The sequence below is a fragment of the Centropristis striata genome, chromosome 3 (genome assembly GCF_030273125.1).
Source record: "Centropristis striata isolate RG_2023a ecotype Rhode Island chromosome 3, C.striata_1.0, whole genome shotgun sequence".
NCBI classification, from domain to species: Eukaryota; Metazoa; Chordata; class Actinopteri; order Perciformes; family Serranidae; genus Centropristis; species Centropristis striata.
Window position 1 is genome coordinate 43,212,172 of NC_081519.1, and position 19,584 is coordinate 43,231,755.

General features: G+C 37.8%; 1 protein-coding gene across 1 annotated transcript in view; it reads right to left on the bottom strand.

Moving 5' to 3' along the window:
• The window catches only part of chd6 (chromodomain helicase DNA binding protein 6), a 162,897-nt gene extending 143,859 nt beyond the window's left edge, over window positions 1–19,038 (bottom strand). Inside the window, exon 1 of the mRNA XM_059330328.1 lies at window positions 18,220–19,038. The gene's annotated coding sequence lies outside the window, so the exon portion shown is untranslated. The remainder of the gene's footprint in view (window positions 1–18,219) is intronic.
• Between the last annotated feature and the right edge of the window lie 546 nt (window positions 19,039–19,584).

The window sequence follows — 19,584 nt, forward strand, 5'->3', positions numbered from 1 at the left end:
AAATTATTAAATCTGAGCTTAAAATAGTGACATTTAATCAAAATCACTTTTTCATCTTCGTCATGTCTGAAAAACAAACCGTTTTCTTAAATCAGATCTTGTAAAAAAGAAAACAACATTAAATTCTGCTCCTCAGCAACATTATGAAGCCACGACTGACCAACTTAACCAAAGACGACACAACAAGATTCAACATCCGCCAGAATTCACAAGTTTTATAACTCGGTGGAGTTATAAAAAACAGATTAAACTGTCGTACCTGAACTAGACGTGGATTTTAATGTAGATATACGGCTTCTTTCTCAGCCTGAAACACAAAGCAAGAGAGGAATAAAAAGAGGAGAGCTTTCTGTCTGAAATAATTCAGACACTGATTGACACTAATTGAGACACTAAACTGGGATTCACACACTAAATTTTCTCTTTCTCCACCCACAGAAGAAGAAGTGACAAATTAAAGATGGAAAAAAAAACACAAAAATCATCTTTTTAACAGCAGAGTGAGTAGAAAAGTTTCTCCTTTCTCATCCCGCTGGATTCTTTTGGTAAAAAACAAACAAAAGGTAGCACTTTACAATAACCATCATTTATAAACGGTAAACAGATAGTTTATTAATGTTTAATCATCATTTATAAACTGTTTATAGACCATTTAGAATGGTAAATACATAATTTATTAATGTTTAACTAACTTAATTATGTATAAATGGCAAATAGATGTATATTCATTTATGAACATGTCTGTTAATGGTAAAGTAACTATAAACTTACATTAATAAACAATTAAATTATAATTAATTGTTTATAAATAGTTTTAGTTGCACCCATTTTAATATTTTTAACTCCTTTTAACTTAAAAACATTTAACGATTAAATATGTATAGCACTTTGTAAATGGTTAATAATTGGTTCATAAACCATCTATAAACATTATGTAGTTGGTTATTATAAAGTGTTACCCAAACAAACAATAAAACCAAACAGTCTGTTTGTATTCATTCATTTTTGCCGTGTGAACTTTGTGTTATTTTACAGTATTTAGGTATTAAAGTGATTCTCAGTCACCTGCAGCTCAACACTGAACCTGTGACTGTAGTAAACGATGCTTTCATCAGGAATGTTCACACACGCAGCGTTCTTCTGTCTGCAGAGCTCTTTACCTTAGAGGTGTCATATAAACAAAGGTTACTATCACAGCTGCACAATTCATCTAGTTTTAACCCTCTAGAGTCCATGAAAGCAGTTGCACATTAACTTCTTCATGACGTGAAGACATAAAAATGAAGCAACGTCTAAAGTTCTGGCTTGAAACTCCATGACAGATTTTTTGGGATTAAATTTGGCCAAGTAAAACCAGAGATAATGTCAAATATATTTAGTATAGGCATAATGTTATAATAGAATATATATCTCTTGACTATCTGACATGTATGCTGCGTGATAAAGATGACATCTTTCATAGAATATGGGACCCTTTTATGTTATACATTGGTATGAATATTTCAACCATATTTACACGAGGATTTACATCGGACTGGAACATGTGGGGTGCTTAACTGTCATTTATTTTTCTATCTACATAATTTCTGAATCATCTGTCAATATGTATTTATGCGTCTGTGAGCCGAATTGTAGTGTAGTATAACATTTTTATATATATATTTTTATTTATTTTATTTGTTTGATTGTTCTTTGTGAATGTTTGTTTTTCACTGTGTGCTGTGAAAACTAGAGATTATCCTCATTTTACCTGTTAAATGTAATATTTGCAACCTGTATTCATATTTGGAACATTTAAACTTCTGTGCATTGAAACATAATTTTCAAGATCAGATTTTATGTTTTCTTATGTTTCTTTTGGGTCCAACATTTTTGATCAAGTAAGTCAAAGTCAAAAATTAATCATTTTTACAAAAAAACAAAAAAAAGACACAAAATGACCAAAAAAAGACACAGAATTACCAAAAAAGATACAAAATTATTTTTATAAAGTAATTAAAGGGACCTTCCACACACAACACGGTAAAGTGCCATTCATATAAAACTCACATTAAACTTTCATATCAAGGTGGGGGCCACAAAATATCCTCACGAGGGCCACAATTGGCCCGCGGGCCACCAGTTTGAGACCCCTGATCTAAACTTTCTGTAGCTTCACTCACAGAGACTCTCTCTCTCTCTGATCACAGTGATTCTAGACAAACTAGAGCAGTTGTTGAATTTTCTGGCTGATTTCCTCTCATTGAGAACGGCTTTACATCTGTAAAGAGGCTGAGGAACGAAGCTGATGAGTGAATCAGAAGCTTCCAGTTGTTGGTTTGGATCTTTTTGAGACGCTTTATATTCATCAAGCACATGAACCGCAAGGTTAAAAGTTCTATAGCAGCGTTCCCCAAAGGAAAGTATCAAGGCCAGATGGCAGGAGGCTTTAAATGAGCTGGGGACAAACGGACGGCAGCGTTAAGGTGCAGAATCACAGACTCACGGCTCTAAACTCACTTTGAACTGACCACATTTAAAATTGTTGTTTTTCTACATTATTGTAAGTTAAATGACTGTCATTTCTAGAGCCAAAACAATATAAGGGTGTCTCACTTGCCTAAACGCCTGTAATCTGAATATGAGCCGTCCTGAGGGTCTGTTGTCAGGACTTTTTTAGTCCCTGTAGAAGAGCAGGGCCGTTTTTCTCCCCTAATAAAATCCTGGTTGCTGATTGGATAGAACACTAAGCAGGATGTGACGTAGTACTGGACGCCACAACAACACGCGCCATTTGTAAAAGCCGGTGAAGCAGTGTTGCTAACTTAGCTACTTTGTTGCTATATTTAACGACTTTTCAGACCCCCTTAGCGACTTTTTTTTTTTTTTTGCGTCTGGAGACAAATTCAGCGACTTTTTCTGGTGTTATTGGAGACTTTTGGAGACTTGTTCTTACTCTTAACGAGCTGCGGGGCCGGAGGCTCGTTAAGAAGAGAAAGAACGAGTCGAATCGGCACAGTCCTCCTGCAGCAGTCTTTCCCAGCTGCAGAGCCGGAGGGGATGTCAACCCCTTAGCATCCAGTCTGCTGGCTGGAGCCATGCGCGAAGTCACCGCTGGTTGGTTTAAAGTCTGTGTCTCTTTTGGGTCTTCAGCCTTTAGTCCCGAGGCCGTATTGAGGAGGAGGGTTGAAATTGTGACAGAAGACTGTTCACTACCAGTTCTAAACATTTTTAGGGTGTTTTTACTCATTTTTGTCTTCCCCACAACGTTATTCCTCTCTCCTACAGCGTCCATTACAAGTTTTTGCACATGGTCAATTATGCAAATTAGGTGATGACGTCATTTATTGACTTCTAGCGACTTTTTGGAGCCAATAGCTACTTTCCTGCTGAAAAAACTGTCGAGCATAACTTCCAATTATTTTTTTTTACCCTCTAAACCCTAAACCCCCAAGCAGGTGAGTTTGAAAGGGATTTTTAAAAAAATCACTTTAATCACACTACAGATAATTGCCAGAATTTGCAGAAACAGAAATAATTGTGGTTTTATCCAACAGTCCTTGAACACATCATGTGTGATGAAGGCTTCAATCAGGAAAAATTATTAAATCTGAGCTTAAAATAGTGACATTTAATCAAAATCACTTTTTTTCCATCTTTGACATGTCTCAAAACACACAGTTTTCTCGAATCAGACTCGAATAAACACTATGAAGCCACGACTGACATTTGTGACACAAAATCAGCAAAAACGTAAAGTCCAAGCTGTTTACACAAAGCAGAGAGGAGAAACAGGAGGTTGTAAAGTGTAAATACTTCAACATGTAAAGCATGTGTGTGGGGTGGAGTGCACATTTCCCCCAATATTGGTAACACTTGTGTTTACTTGTGAAAATGTTGTATAAACTGTTGCATTTTTTCCAATTTTTATAAAAAAAAAAAAAAAAAAAAAAGAAGAATCAGAGAAATTCAACTTGTTTTTTGTTTTTTTTATTTATGGCATTAAAAACTATGTTATACTGCATTAAAAGCCTTGTGCAGAGAGTTCTCCCTACTTCTAGCCATGACTGTGTTTATATATAGGATTTATTATATTTTACAGTGAAAAATGAGGCCGCAGTGATTAAAATAACGCCCTGAAACTGCTGGTTGGGCTACAGAGGGTTAACCGATTCTCCATGAAAAGTCCTTGAGTTGTGTCCCAAATCCTCAGTTCACACTAATTATAAGCAGGTTGGGAGTATGGAGAGCATCAACTCTGGAAACTAAATACTCAAAACAGCCAATATGCATACGAAAATCAGTGAGTATATCATATCTGACTTGACTTTTAGTTGTTGACGCCGTGCACAAAAGAAAATAAAGCAGCTAGTCACTGCTGCAGAAAATTAAAACTGTTAACAGCAGAGAAAAAGCTCAAGGACACTTTGGAAACCAGAAAAATAACTTAAAAGAGCTTTTTAAAGTATCTTTGATAAGTTTAATTGACAGTTTGATTGACGTCAGTATGTAGTGAGGAACTGGGACACTTTTATTATTATTGTCCTTTTTGGTAATTGTGTCTTTTTTTGGTAATTTTGTATCTTTTTTAAATAATTTTGTGTCTTTTTTTGTAATTCTGTGTCTGTTTTGGTAATTTTGTTTCTTCAAGTAATTTATTTTTTTCTGTCATTTTGTGTCTTTTTTTGGTCCTTTTGTTTTTTTTTTTAAATAATTTTGTGTCTTTTTTTTGGTAATTCTGTGTATTTTTTGTCATTTTGTGTCTTTTTAAAGTAATTTAGTGTTTTTTTTAGTCTTTTTGTGTCTTTTTTGTCATTTTGTGTCTTTTTTGGTCATTTTGTGTCCTTTTTTTTTGTAATTTTGAGTCTTTTTTTGGTCATTTTGATACTAAAGAAGACACAAAGTGACTAAAAAAAAGACACAACGGCCAAAAAACCCCCCACAAAATTATCAAAACAGTTTTCCTCACATACTGTACATATTGAAGTATTGTGATTTTTCCAGCCTCTCCTGTCCTCTCCTCTCTGCTCTGTGTAAACTTCTTCCCTCCTATATCTGTGTCTGTATATCTGTCTAACCATGTTGAATGATTAAGTTTATTTTTCTTAAAATAACTATTTCTGTGTCTCTTTATATCTCAATGTACATCCATGTATTACCAAATATACACTTTGTATATTAACACTATTAGAGGGTATTACACACTTTCACACACAACCTCATTTCACCAGAACTGAAGAATCTCCTTAATCTCCCACTATAAGAACACAGACTTCCTACAGGCTCTGCTCTAGTAACATCAAAACCAGCTGAGAATGATTGTGATTCATCATTTGTTTTGCAGGCCAGAAACCTGCAACCAGAAAGCAATCAATAGAAGTTGTATCAATTATTTATTGGACAGATTAAAAGGTTTGCAGTTAGGATTAGTCATGAAAAAGCACATTTTCCTGGTTGTGGTTTTCTATAAAGAGATAAAAAGTTTATATGCTGCCGCTTTATTATTCAACTGCATCGTTTCCAGTGAGCCAGTTGCTCTCACATACACACTGCTGCCAGAAAATATCAGCGCTCGGCCCCATAAATATATATATATATATATATATATATATATAAATATCGATATTCCATAACTTCTGTCGTAACTTTGATACTGAAAATTGTCAGTTTCATTTCACTGCAGTTCTACCACATCATAGATTCAACTGGTGGCATTTTTCATAGCTAAAATGTCCCTGTAATGTTTGGTCCTGATTTATTTTACACACTACACTGACTCCAAGTCAGGGGTCTCAAACTGGCGGCTCGCGGGCTAATTGTGTCCCTCGTGATGATATTTTGTGGCCCCCACCTTGATATGAAAGTTTAATGTGAGTTTTATATGAATGGCACTTTACCGTGTTGTGTGTGGAAGGTCCCTTTAACTACTGTTTTTGGTAATTTTGTTACTTTTTTAAAGTAATTTTGTGTCTTTTTTAGTAATTTTGTGTATTTTTTTGGTCATTTAGTGTCTTTTTTGGGTCATTTTGTTTGTTTTTTTAAAAACAATTTTGTGTCTTTTGGTAATTCTGTGTGTTCTTTTGGTCATTTTGTTTCTTTTTTAAGTAATTTAGTTTTTTTTAGTAATTTTGTTTCTTTTTTTGGTCATTTTGATTCTGCCTCCAGCTCCAGAGGTAATTTGAGTTTGCTCCAAGTGTTTGCGACCACTGAGGAAGATGAGAACATGCTACCTCAGCTGAAATGTATAAAACGTGACGATTGTTTAGGCAGAAAATCCTCAAACATGGATTCTCAACAACAGGTGGATCCTTGAAAGATGTCACACTGTTGCCTCAATTTAAAAGATTACGTTTTTGTGAAATGACAGGAAGGGGTCATCTCAACTCTAGAATTATCACAAAAAGCTTTAATAAATCACACAGAAAGTTGACTGTAAAACTATATCCCTTCAAAACTGGACATCATTGAGTCATTCTCATGAAAACCTGGTTTCAAAGATTTCAAACATGAAAATTTTAAATATGCAAAAATATGGGAAATTTTCTTTTTAAACACAAAAACAAGGTCTTAGGTAATCGGGATTATTGATCTCAAAGCATTTATTGAAACTATATCACATTTTTGTTCACATTTCCCCAAACAAGTCCTTGAAAAATCTCATTACCGCAACCATCCAAAACTCCAAAAACCTTAGAAAACCTTATTATTTGTGTTTTTGAAAATGAATTATTAACAGGCCTGTACAGAATTACATCATCATATTAAATCATATTCACATATATGTATTTATTTAATTTTACTGATTTCTCTCATTACCGCAACACCACCTACAATTTACAAACTTTTTTTTTTTTGCAATATTTCATGAATACTCAACATATTTTTAAAGTTTTCTGCAAAACTTAAATAAGAAAACTTGCATGTTCTTCCCATTAATTGAAAACCACAATATTAATGATTAATTAATTGATTACCCTCTAAATTAGCACCTGTTTCAGTAATGATATACATGTTTCGGTAATGAGAATTATTTACTTGTCCAATATAAACAAAAATGGCCGAGTGTTCCTGCTCCGAACACAAGTATCATTAGAATAATAATCAATCATGGGACTAAAAGGTGTGCAGCAACAGAAAGGTCACATGTTTTATTAACACTTGCTCCTATTTAACTCTCTGTTGTTTTCTCTACAAACAGCAGAGGTTATTATTATTTGCCATCATTTTTTTATCCTGCAGCAGTGTATTGGTGCTGTAGCGGCCTGGTCAGGTGCAGAATAAACCGTCTGCAGATTGATGCATGAGATCCAGAACCAAAGTTCACAAGTTCAGCCAGAAACAAAAGCTGAGGTCAGCACAACAAACTGATTTGCGTGTGAGTCAGTCGTTCTATGGCGAGCACAGAAACAAGAAATTAGATCCACATGTTTCTGCTCTTCTATAACATCAACGGAGAGAGAGACGACGTTAGAACTGTGAATGGAAACACATCCAACCATCATCCACTGCAAAAAGGTCTAAAAACCAGATAAAACAGTAAACAGTAAAGTTACAGAGCTAACTGTTAGCCTGTTAGCACAAACACACTGTACTGCTACAGAGCTAACTGTAGCTAACTGCCGCTAACGGAGGCTCTTCTTAACAAGCCGGCCTCCGGCTCGTTAGCGGCTCGTTAAGAAGGAGTCGCTGGATTTGTCTCCAGTCCCTTTCTTGAAAAATAGTTGCTAAGGGGGTCTGAAAAGTTGCTAAATTTAGCAACAAAGTTGGGAGCACTGCTTCGGAGGTAGATAAGATCACTAGATAAGATCGGTTTGACGTAAAAGAATCGGCCGGTCGCCGAAAATTAAGGAAATCGGTGCCGATCAATCAGCCGGCCGACTGATCGGTGCACCCCTAATAAAAATATATATGTCTGTATAAGCTGCACAAATTGAAATTTAAAAAAAAAAAAAAAGTTTCCATTAGTCAAACTGCTACCTCAGTTCCCAGAAAGAGGATCTGTCTGTCTGACATTTGTACTGATATCTGTTGAAAATAAATGACAAGTAATGGATCGTTTCTCCTGTACCAGACTGAACAGAGCTATACTATGAACATAATACTGAAGATTATCCTTATTTATCTTTTAATAAAGTAGAAATAACTTCATGAGCCTTGACATATACATGAATGTATACGTATACTGTCCCTGCTCCTCCTTCTACTGTCAGCTGTCTCAACAACTAAGAAGGAGGCAGAAGTTGTTTTTATTCAAACCAAAGGAACTTCTTCTGATGCAGGAGTCGAAGTGCAGCAGCCGTTCAGCAGCCAGGCAGTAAAAAGTGGCACAAAGAGTGAACAAGTACGCAGACAGACAGGTTGAGATTAGAGTCTAGAGCATGGGTCTCAAACTCGCGGCCCGCGGGCCAATTGTGGCCCTCGTGATGATATTTTGACCCCCACTTTGATATGAAAGTTTAATGTGAGTTTTATATGAATGGCACTTTACCGTGTTGTGTGAGGAAGGTCCCTTTAATTATTTTGTTGGGTCATTTTGTGTCTTTTTGAAGAATTTTGTGTCTTTTTTAAATAATTTTGTGTCTTTTTGAAGAATTTTGTGTCTTTTTGTGTCTTTTTTAAATGATTCTGTGTCTTTTTTCTGGTAATTCTGTGTCTTTTTTTAAGTAATTTAGTTTTTTTTCTGTCATTCTGTGTCTTTTTTTTAGTAATTTTGTCTTGTTTTGGTCATTTTGTTACTGCCTCCAGCTGCCCCAGGTAATCTGATGCTGTGGGAGGACACCAACACATGCAACAACCAGACCAGAGCATAGCCAGGCCCCTCACCATCCCCCTGTGAGGTTTTGAACCACTGGGTCACCGTGCCGCCTGCTGATCAAACACTGCAACAGTTTCATCCTAAAGGCAAGAGCTGCAGCAGCAAACTTTAAAGCTCATTACCAACCAAAAGCATGACTTCCAGATAAGAAAAAAATAAACACAATCCCATCTAAAGCTGCAGATTTTTATGCCAAATACAGACGATATGAGGGGGAAAGTGTGCAGGATAAAGTCTGAATCTATTGAGGATTTATTTTTTAAAGGGGCAGTTCAACCTAAAATCCAAAAATACACATTTTTCCTCCAACCTGCTGCTCTTTTTTATCAAGCTAGATTATCAATATCAGCTGTTGAGACGTCTGGTTTCTCTCCAATATAATGGAAGTAGATGGTTGGTGCTCGAATCAAAAATACATTTGAATAAAGTCAACAGCAACGTCTTATTCCAGAAACCATGACCTAGTTAGGGCCTGATCACACAGAGCGTGTTTTAGGAGCTTAAGGCAGATTTTTGTAATTGTTTTCGATGAGAGTGGCGTGTTTTGCTTTGCTGTTTTAGCGTTGCTCAGTGCCTCAGGTTTCTTTTTCCGCTGCAAGCGATTCACATTTTCGCCGGAGCACCTTGAAGGCCTAGAAACAGCTTCAACTCTGTGCAGAAAAGTTTACTTTCCATTGCCTGATTGAATGAATAAAGAAGGAAAACTGTCCCCAACTCAACCAAAAAAAAACCCTGAACTGAACTGAAAACCACCCAGACGATTAGCTGGTGATTTCTCCTCTTCTGAGGCTCTGGGTTTGGTCTTCAATGAAAGATTTAAATAAATTCCAAGTTGCCCAAAATAAAGCAGCATGCTGTGTCTTACAGTGTTCCTATAGAACAATATGCATGAGCAACTAGCTTGGCTAACAATCACTTGAAGAAGTCTAGTTTGAGTTTCTCTCGTCAGGTTAGCTCTCCTGAGATATTTCTCAGGAGTTTCATCTCTCATTTGTACGTGTGTCCTCACTGCATTCTGACAAAACCATCTTAATAACTGCTCATTGTGACCTATTAGTAATGTTGGGAGGCTAATTAGGCTTCAATTAAAGCTGTTTTATCTTTGTTGTAAGGCAGAAAAAAAATTGTGGCTCCATTCTGAGATTTTTTCTCTTTTTTTGGTAAAGGTTGCCGACCCCTGACTTAAAAAGTGTGTGTTGTTTAGCTGTTTACTTCACAGTATGACAATGGTTTGGCAAAGGTGATTCGATGGTTGCCTGGTAACAATAAATGAAATAAAAAAATTATTTTATTTTTTTTTAAAAGACAACTATAAACCATGCTCTGTCAGATTCAGGTCTGACTCAAGAAAATCCAAAGATTTTAATTTAAGATGTATCATGTAAAACCTCGAGGAGAAAAAAAAAGGTTCCTACATGAAACTTCTCAAGACAAGTTCTCTGGATTATCTTCAGTAAGCAGGTCAGGATTTCTGGAAAGACATTTTTGCTGTTCAGTTTTTCAAATTTATTTTATGCCATTTGAGCAGCGAGGGTGAATTATAGTCCCATATAGGCAGAAATCTCTATGGACGATATCTCCAACAATCTAGAGTGATAAACAGCACTACAAGTAAGACAAATAAATGAATAAATACAAAATATTTGGGGGTTGAACTCTCCCTTTAACTGAAACTCTCCATTGAAACAGATTCATCCTGAGGGGCATCGAACCAGCAACCTTCCAAACTCATTACAAACCAAAAGCAGTTTTTTCCAGATTAGAAAAACTTAAATACATTCCAGTCTACAGCTGCAGATTGTTTTGCACAAATTCAGAAGATGTGAGGACACCTTAAAGTACTGAATAGATAATACCTTTCCATTTGCACAATTTAAAAGTTCCTACATGAAACTGCTCATAACAAGTTCTGTGTATTATCTTAAGTAAGCGGGTCATGATTTCTGCAAAGAAAACATTGCTTTTGAGTTTATAAAAAATCTAAAAGCACCACAAGTCAAAAAATAAATATGTATTATTGATTTAAAGGGTTGAACTGTCCCTTTAACTGCTGTGTCACTGTGCTGCCTGGTGATGAAAGTAGAGCTGCAACTAACGATTATTTTCACTATAGATTAATCTGTCAATAATTTAAACGATTAATCGATTCGTTGTTTGATCAATAAAATGTATAAAAATATCAATGAGTGTTTCCCAAACCACAAGATGACGTCCTCAAATCTCTTGTTTTGTCCACAAACCAAAGAGATATTCAGTTTATTGTCATAAAGGAACCAAAAAAAACAGAAATATTCACATTGAAGAAGCTGAAATCAGAGAATTTGGAATTATTGTCTTTAAAAAACTGCTCAAACCAATTATTAGATTATCAAAATAGTTGATGATTAATTTAATAATCGATCATTGTTCGATTAATCGAATAATTGTTGCAGCTCTAAAGTTCTGTGTATTATCTTAAGTAAGCAGGTCTTGATTTCTGCAAAGAAACATTGCTTTTGAGTTTATCAAAAATCTATCTTCAACCAAAATATAGTTAGGCAGCAACTCACACCAAAATGATCTGGGCTGATAAAAGCACCACAAGTCAAAGAATAAATATGTATAATTGATTTAAAGGGTTGAACTGTCCCTTTAACTGCTGTGTCACTGTGCTGAAACACAACAGAGACATCATGTGGAGACTTGAACCAGCAAACAAACAAACAAAAAAATACTATTACTTCAAGATGAGAAGAAATTGTAATGAATTCCCATCAAACAGGTGCATATTGCAGGTTTATTATATGCGTGTTTAAGAATACGTTTGGACGGGTTGATGGCTAATTTCATTGTCCTAGTACTTGTTAATCTGAAATGACAATAAATGAAAATCTGACTGGAATAGAGAAGATGTGAGGGAAGAAAGGGAACACACAAAAAGCACCACATTTTTTCCACATGCTCTCCATCACTGTAGGTTTCAATTTTTGGTCGGAGCCACTTCATCAAGACTGTGGATCAGAGATGGCAGCCATATAAAGTCTATGAGAACCAATTTATCTTCCAATCCACTTAGAAGGTCAATCTTGGGGCCAACATCTACATTTTCTGGGTCAAAAAATAAGTTAAAGCTGTTGAGAATATCACTAGATGATTATTTGATCCAATAGATATGTTCATTTTCACCCAGACTGGTAGGCACCTTGCTTCAAGTGCTTCAGCTGGGAATCCTGAGCTGAAAATGTTTTGAATCCATGTTCAAGGGAGAGTGAGGATTAGCTGCCATGTACACTGCTAAAAAAAAATCAAGGGAACGCAAAAAATATATATTTTGACACCCAGATTGACCTTCTAAGTGGCTTGGAAGATATATTGGTTCTCATAGACTTTATATGGCTGCCATCTCTGATCCACAATCTGGATGAAGTGGCTTCTACCAAAACTTGAAACCTTATACTGAAAGAGAGAGCATGTGGAAAAAAATGTAGTGCTTTTGTGCAGCGTGTCCCCTTTATTTAGCTCCGCCTCCTGACTATAAGACAAAACAAATACCTATTTTATTTGGGGTTGAACTGTCCCTTTAAGTCACTGTGCTGCCTTGAAACAGAGTCATCCTGAGGGGAATTGAACCAGCAACCTTTCAATCTCATTTCAGCTTCTTTCCTCCAGCTATCACCACCATAAATACTCTGAAAATTAGATCCACACACAACCTTCATCTGTCTTCTGTATCTGCTGCGTCCTGTTCTTACCTTATAGGTGCAATAATATTATAGTGCAATATATTTATATTCATATTATCTAAAATACTACCTTTACATGCTAGCACTCATCCTCATTCGCCTCCTTTACATACAGAGCTATTTATTCTATATTCAGTATTTTTTGCCATTCAATTATTTATTCTTGCTGTGATATTTTATACTTTTTATACCTCTAGATCTTATGTCCTTAACCCTTTATTGGGCAAAGAACTATATTTAGTTACTTCAGTGGATATCTAAATGAGGTCCCCGTGTCTCTCTGTTTGGTTGTAGAACCACATGGATTTATTCCAGCATGAAATCTGACCAATCAGTAGGATAATAATATTATAATATTTAGAGAAAAAAGTTGCAAATTTACTAGATTTAAGTGGCAAATCTACAAGAAAAAAAGTTGCAGATTTAAGAGAAAAAAGTGGGAAAATAAACAACTCTTTTCTTGCAGATTCACCACTTTAAATCTCATTAATCTGCATATTTTTTCCTCGTAGATTTGCCACTTTAAATCTCTTAATATAACCCCCCTCCCCCGGGTCGCTATGTTGTTGTTGTTTTTTTTACAAATTCTGGTTGTATGTAATATCCTCCAATATTCTCTAGGGTTGAAATTTGCAAGTATTTCAATGAGTGTCCTATTAAGGGTTAAGTGTTGTGTGTGTTGTTGTTAATTTGTGTTATGCACTATGGGAGTTGCACTAATGTCGTTGTGCTGTGTACAATCATTCATTATTATCTAAAATACTACCTCTACATGCTAGCACTCCTCCTCATTCACCTCCTTTACATACAGAGCTATTTATTCTATATTCAGTATTTTTTGCCATTCAATTATTTATTCTTGCCGTGCTATTTTATATTTTTTATACCTCTATACCTTATTGTCCTTAAGTGTTTGTGTGTTGTTGTTCTTAATTTGTGTTATGCACTATAGGAGTTGCACTCTAATTTCGTTGTGCTATGTACAATGTAGGGTTATCAAAAGTATCGATACTCAAAAAAGTATCGATACTAAAACATTGTATCCAGATACGATACTCATTTTCAAAAGTATCAAGTATCTGAAGCTTGTTATCATAGTTGCAGTTTCTTTTTGCACAACTGTTTTTTATTTAACATATTTAACCTGTGGTTCTGTTAAGTTTAACATGTTGCATTTTTCTTGTTGTTAAAAATATTTCTGTTAAATTTTGGGGTCTTTGTTTTTATCCTGGTGGTATCGAAAATGGTATCGAGTATCGAATATTTTCCTGAGTATCGGTATCGAGTTGAAAATTTTAGTATTGTGACAACCCTAATTATAGTGCAATATTTTTATATTCACATTATCTAAAATACTACATCTACATGCTACCACTCCTCCTCATTCGCCTCCTTTACATACAGAGCTATTTATTTTATATTCAGTATTTTTTGCCATTCAATTATTTATTCTTGCTGTGATATTTTATACTTTTTATACCTCTATACCTTACCTTACCTATTGTCCTTAAGTGTTTGTGTGTTGTTGTTCTTAATTTGTGTTGTGCACTATGGGAGTTGCAATCATTTCTTTGTGCTATGTACAATAACAACAAAGGCTATTCTATTCTATTCTATTCTATTCTACAAACCAAAAGTACTAATCAAGAGGAGAATAGATAAAATACCTCCCAGTCTACAGCTGCAGATTGTTGGGCCACATACAAAGGATGTGATGAGGACAAAGTGTTCACCCTAAAGTCTGAACATTTTCCTCTTTAAATGTCATGTAATCAGGCTAAAAGTCAGACCACCATGATGGGGCTTTAGCTCGGAGCCCCCCTGTCCCTCTGCTGCCCAGGGGGGTCACACCTGTCCAGGTGAAACCGGCTGGATGGACCCACAAACACACCATCAACCACTTCATGACTCAATGCACTTGCATGACTCATTGTATCCCCACACACACACATACACACACACCAATACACACACCAATACACACACCAATACATACCTGGCTGCTACAGCTACACACGTTTCCAGAGGCTAAGTGGCTAACTAGCTAGCTTTGAGGTTTGTATAATCAATGCTAGCAGACGCAGAGAAATGCTAACACTGCTAGCGCCAATGTAGCTGGATTGCCACAAGTTGTGTGAGAGAGGCAGCTAGGAGAGGAAAAGGAGGAAGTTACCGGCGAGGAGGAGAAACACACAACACACACACAACACACACACAACACACACACGGAGAAGAAAAGGAGACAGAGACACTGTGTCCTGTTTCATGTTAGCAGCGGCTGCTAGCTGCTGCTAGCTCCCTCCGCTAGCTCTGTAATGTCCCTGCACCGCTGGTGTAAATACATTAAAACAGCCCCTCTCCTTTACACGTGTGGACAGCCGCTAAAAGTCCCTCTCAGGCTGTAAAAAGCTCCCGGAGGAAAGCTCACCTGCTGCCGACACCTGGACACTCACACTCGGCTCTCACCGGCCAGACATCAGCCCGAAAACACACTGGCGCTTTTTATTTCCAAGGACACAAAATCGCCATGACAGTTTAGAAAAATGCATAAAAAATTAGCAGGCAGGGGAGGGAGGGGTGAGAGAGAGAGAGAGAGAGAGGGGAGAGAGAGAGAGAGGAGGAGAGAGGAGGGATGAAAAGAGGAGGAGAGAGGAGGAGGAGTGTGCGGTATCTATTTAAGCCAGTGGCGGACTCAGACTGAGCACAAAAGGGCCACAATCTGCACAACGAGGGGCCCCACCAGCAGCAAACAGCTGTGATGAAGTATGCTGCGTTCAATTACACTCGGAACTCGGAAAGATCCGACCTGGTCATTTTGTGTCTTATTTTAGTCATTTTGTGTCTTTTTTAGTCATTTTGTGTCTTTTTGTGTCTTTGTTTGGTCATTTTGTGTCTTTTTGGTCATTTTGTGTCTTTGTTTGATCATTTTGTGTCTTTTTTTGGTGATGATTTCAAAGTTCTGGAAAAGTCCCATGTTGCATTGTGACACTTCCACATGTATTCTGATGCATTTCATTGGCCAAGAGACCGACAATAGGTGGAAAAAACTACAAACACTACAAAACGACGTATCCTCTTTCCCGGCTTTAATGGCGCCCCAACAGGTTTTAATGGTAGAAATGCTTTTCCGCCTTAAATTGGATAAATATGTACAAATTTTCTCCCGAGGGGGCTTTCCCCTGGACCTCCCTACATGGTTCGGTTCGATGGTTTTAATTGTCAGGCTACCATATCATTAATTACTTTGATCTGGAACTTTTAACTTGATGCTAATCGTGATCAAGGATGAGGACTAATGCTGCGTTCGATTGCACTCGGAACTCGGAAAGATCCGACCTCCGAGTCGGAAAAGTGCAATAGAACGGCCCTTTAACTCGGGATTCCGACTCGGTAATTGGGGTCAGATCCAAGCAGCTCGAGTAGGTCGGAAATACGTGGAAAACAGTCACTTTACGTTCAACATTTAGTCTGTTATGTGTCGTTTAATTTAGCATTTGTGTTACTAAAGTGTAGGATTACTTTGTAGTGGTGTTTGCACTCCCACTGTGTTAATTAAAGAGTTTGTGTGAGCGTAGTAGGGACAAAAAAGCACAGTAAAAGTGTAAAATATATTATAGTTTTTCCCATATTTAAACTACATTAGTCTATAAGGTGTAATACTGCACTTCTTTTTATTATATCCAGGAAATTGATAAGATTTCATTATATTTTTGTCTCTTAAGTATTTGCAGACCATAATTCCACCCAGAGAGGACACAACCATTTCTCTTTCTGTCTTTCTCTTTCTCTCAGGTAGCTGATGTTCTTCCCCAGAATATTTTCTAAATGCTCCAAAGACATCCAAACAGACATCACTTTGCTGTGGCGACCATGTTTTCTGAGGTTCAGCAATGAAACACATTTACCTCGGAAGTCGGGATTTCCAACTTGGATCTTTCCGAGTTCCGAGCGCAATCAAACGCAGCAATAGTCCTTGATCACAATTAGCATTAAGTTAAAATTTCCAGGTCAAAGTAATTAATGATACGGTAGCCTGACAATTAAAACCATCGAACCGAACCATGTAATGAGGTCCGGGGGAAAGCCTCGTTTTGAAATTTGTACATATTTAAGTAAAATGCATCAATCTTGTGCACTTTAAGAGCTAAATGAGAGCAAACACCTCACCATCGTCATAACGACGCCAAAAAGACACCAACGCCTCTTTCGTATTCCCCGTTCGTCGGCTACCAAAGAGAGGAACGTCTGCACCTCGTTAGCTAACCACAACAAGTTTTTTCGGTTTGCCATATTCTTCTAGAGGGCACGTCATCATAATTTATTGTATGAAGGGGAACCCTCGAGGGCACCCAATCATTTTTTGCATGTGTAAAGACCAGCCTATAAGGCACTTCCTGTCATTTTCACCATCTAGAGGCACTTTAGCGACACCTTTTCAACCATGGAGGCACCAGAAGGGCTGAAGGCCTAGGACCGGCTCTAGGCGACATAGGCGGTCGCCCTCGCTTCGTGTTCTGTCTTGAAAATAATAAATATTAACAAAATAAAGAAACAAATAAACAATGACATTTTGAGACTGTGATGTGTGGTCATTGCCTTGCCCCCCTTTAGACGGTCAGATCGCTGTCACAGAGGTCAGGTCCAGTGACAGACACGTTATGTTTTAATAAATCTTGCAAGATGAAACGGCGTCAAAGCTCTCCGGTGCTCAGTATCGAAAGAGAAGAAAAGAGGAGGAGGAGAAGAAGTCCCAATCTTTTTTTAAATGCCGTTTTGTGTGAAGACGTTTCATTTGTATTAGCTTGCTAGCTAGGCTGAAATAAAGCAACGCTAGCTTAACACAGTTAAGCAAATTTTTCGCGCGGTTTGCACTTTCATTGTCTCTCTTGTCTCTAACTTTGTTAGTGTCTCCAGCTGGGCTTCTTTGAGAATTGACTTGTAAGTTAATAATAATACAGACAGACAGTTGTATTATATAGCTGGTTGGCTCCATGGGCAAACAAAAACAGGAGTTCCCCTCCATGAAACAGCAAGCGGAGCTGTTCAACACCAATGGATCTCACCGAGGGCCCCAAATGGGCTAGAGCCGGCCCTGAGAAGGCCCCTAGAAGGGCCCTCATTAAGGCACGTTATCAAATGTTCTTGTTCTAGAGGGCACCCATTCATTTTTTGCACGTGTAAAGGACAGCCAATAAGACACTTCCTCTTGTATTTACCACTCTAGAGGGCTTTTTCAACCATGCAGGCAATGGGGGGGCGGTCGCTCCTCTTGCCCCCCCTCTGAGTCCGCCACTGAAAAGAGGAGGAGGGATGAAAAGAGGAGGAGGAGGGATGAAAAGAGGAGGAGGAGGAGTGTGCAATATCTATTTAATCCACATAAAGCTTGCAGCTCCGCGGAGTTTATTCAGTCTGGATGCCGGAGTCCTGCACTGTTTTGCCACCACAGTCCAGTCTAGACACCACACACACACACACACACACACACTCTCACACACACACACACACACACACACACACAGCTCCACACATGCAATCCGCATCCAAAAGTTAAAGGGCTTCTTACCTAAAATGGCCACTGCAGCAGCCAAAACACATTTTTTTATTATTATTATGTTGAAGTTTTGCAGCAGCAGCAGCAGTAACAGCGGTGTGGTGTGTGTGTGTGTGTGTGTGTGTGTGTGTAGCTGCTGCAGCCAGCCTAACCTTTTACTGTTTGGACCCAGCAGCAGCTCAGCATTTCACATTTTTCCATTGGCTGCAGCCAGGCGCAGCTGGCTCCATGCATGTTTCCATTGGCCCTGCAGCTGTCAAGCAAAAAAAAAAAAAAAAAAAAACCCGAGTGTGCGAGTGTGTCCCGGGCTGGTTAGTGTGAGAGCTCTGGTCGCGGCAGCCCCAAGGCAACACCATTGTGCATTGTGTGCTTTTTTTTCCTCCCTTCCTTTCCTGGTGATCCGCATCGATGCGAGCCTTTACGCACACCGCCTGTTGTTTATTCTAGCTGCTGTTGTTGTTGTTGTTGTTGTTGTTGTCCTTACCGCAGACTTGCAGGGAGATCCTTCTTCTGGGGGGAAGAAGCTTCCCAGCGCACCGCCCGGCTGGCTGCCTGGATCCTGCTGTCATTGAAGGAAGAGAGAGGGGGAGAAAAGAGAGGAAAAAAAAGGAAAAACAAGAGGGGAGCGTTCAGTTTCAGCCCCCCCGATGCAACAAAACCAAGGGGTTTACATTTCTCCTCTGCTGGCTGCATCCACCAATCATGTCGCCTTTTACTCCTCCATCATTACCGGGTTTGAAGGGCGGAAGAAAAAAAAAGAAATAAGACATTCCACGTCTTTTGCAGATCAGGTTTCGTTTCCCGGATGTTCCGTTTTGTTTTGCTGTGTTTGTTTAATGTGGATGCAATGTGATGTGCGCTATAAGGCTTTATAAGAGGCTTTATGAGGGCTGGTGGGTGAAGAGAGTTATTGTGGACTTGCTTCCTTTTTACAACTTCACCTGAAGTCTGAAGGCTGGAAGGGTTCCTGTCTCCTTAAGGAGAGATTTTCATGATATAAAATACAAATGCTGAGTTTTTGGGTCAAAGCCTCCAGTTGTCCCTGATGAGACTCACCACACCCTGTGGCACAACATTCACTCTGTCATGTTGTAATTTCTGACCACAAAGTGACAAATGTGAACTTTACAGGATCCTGTGGGCAGGAGAACTGGGAAGTTGTGGCCTGGACTTTTAGTCATCAATGTGTTTGTTGTATAAATGTGTAATAAAGTATTAAAGGAGACACAAGTCCTCAGGATAAATACCAAGTTTTTACTGACTTTAATAATAAGCAAATAATAATAATAAGCAAAAAATAATCCTAAAAGTTTATACGTGACCCTTGAAATAGTTTGACACATCATTCTTAACTCAAAACTAGGGTTGTCAAAAGTATCGATACTCAAAAAAGTATCGATACTTAAACATTGTATCCGGATACGATACTCATTTTCAAAAGTATCGAGTATCTGAAGCTTGTTATCATAGTTTTAGTTTATTTTTGCACAACTGTTTTTTATTATAAATATTTAACC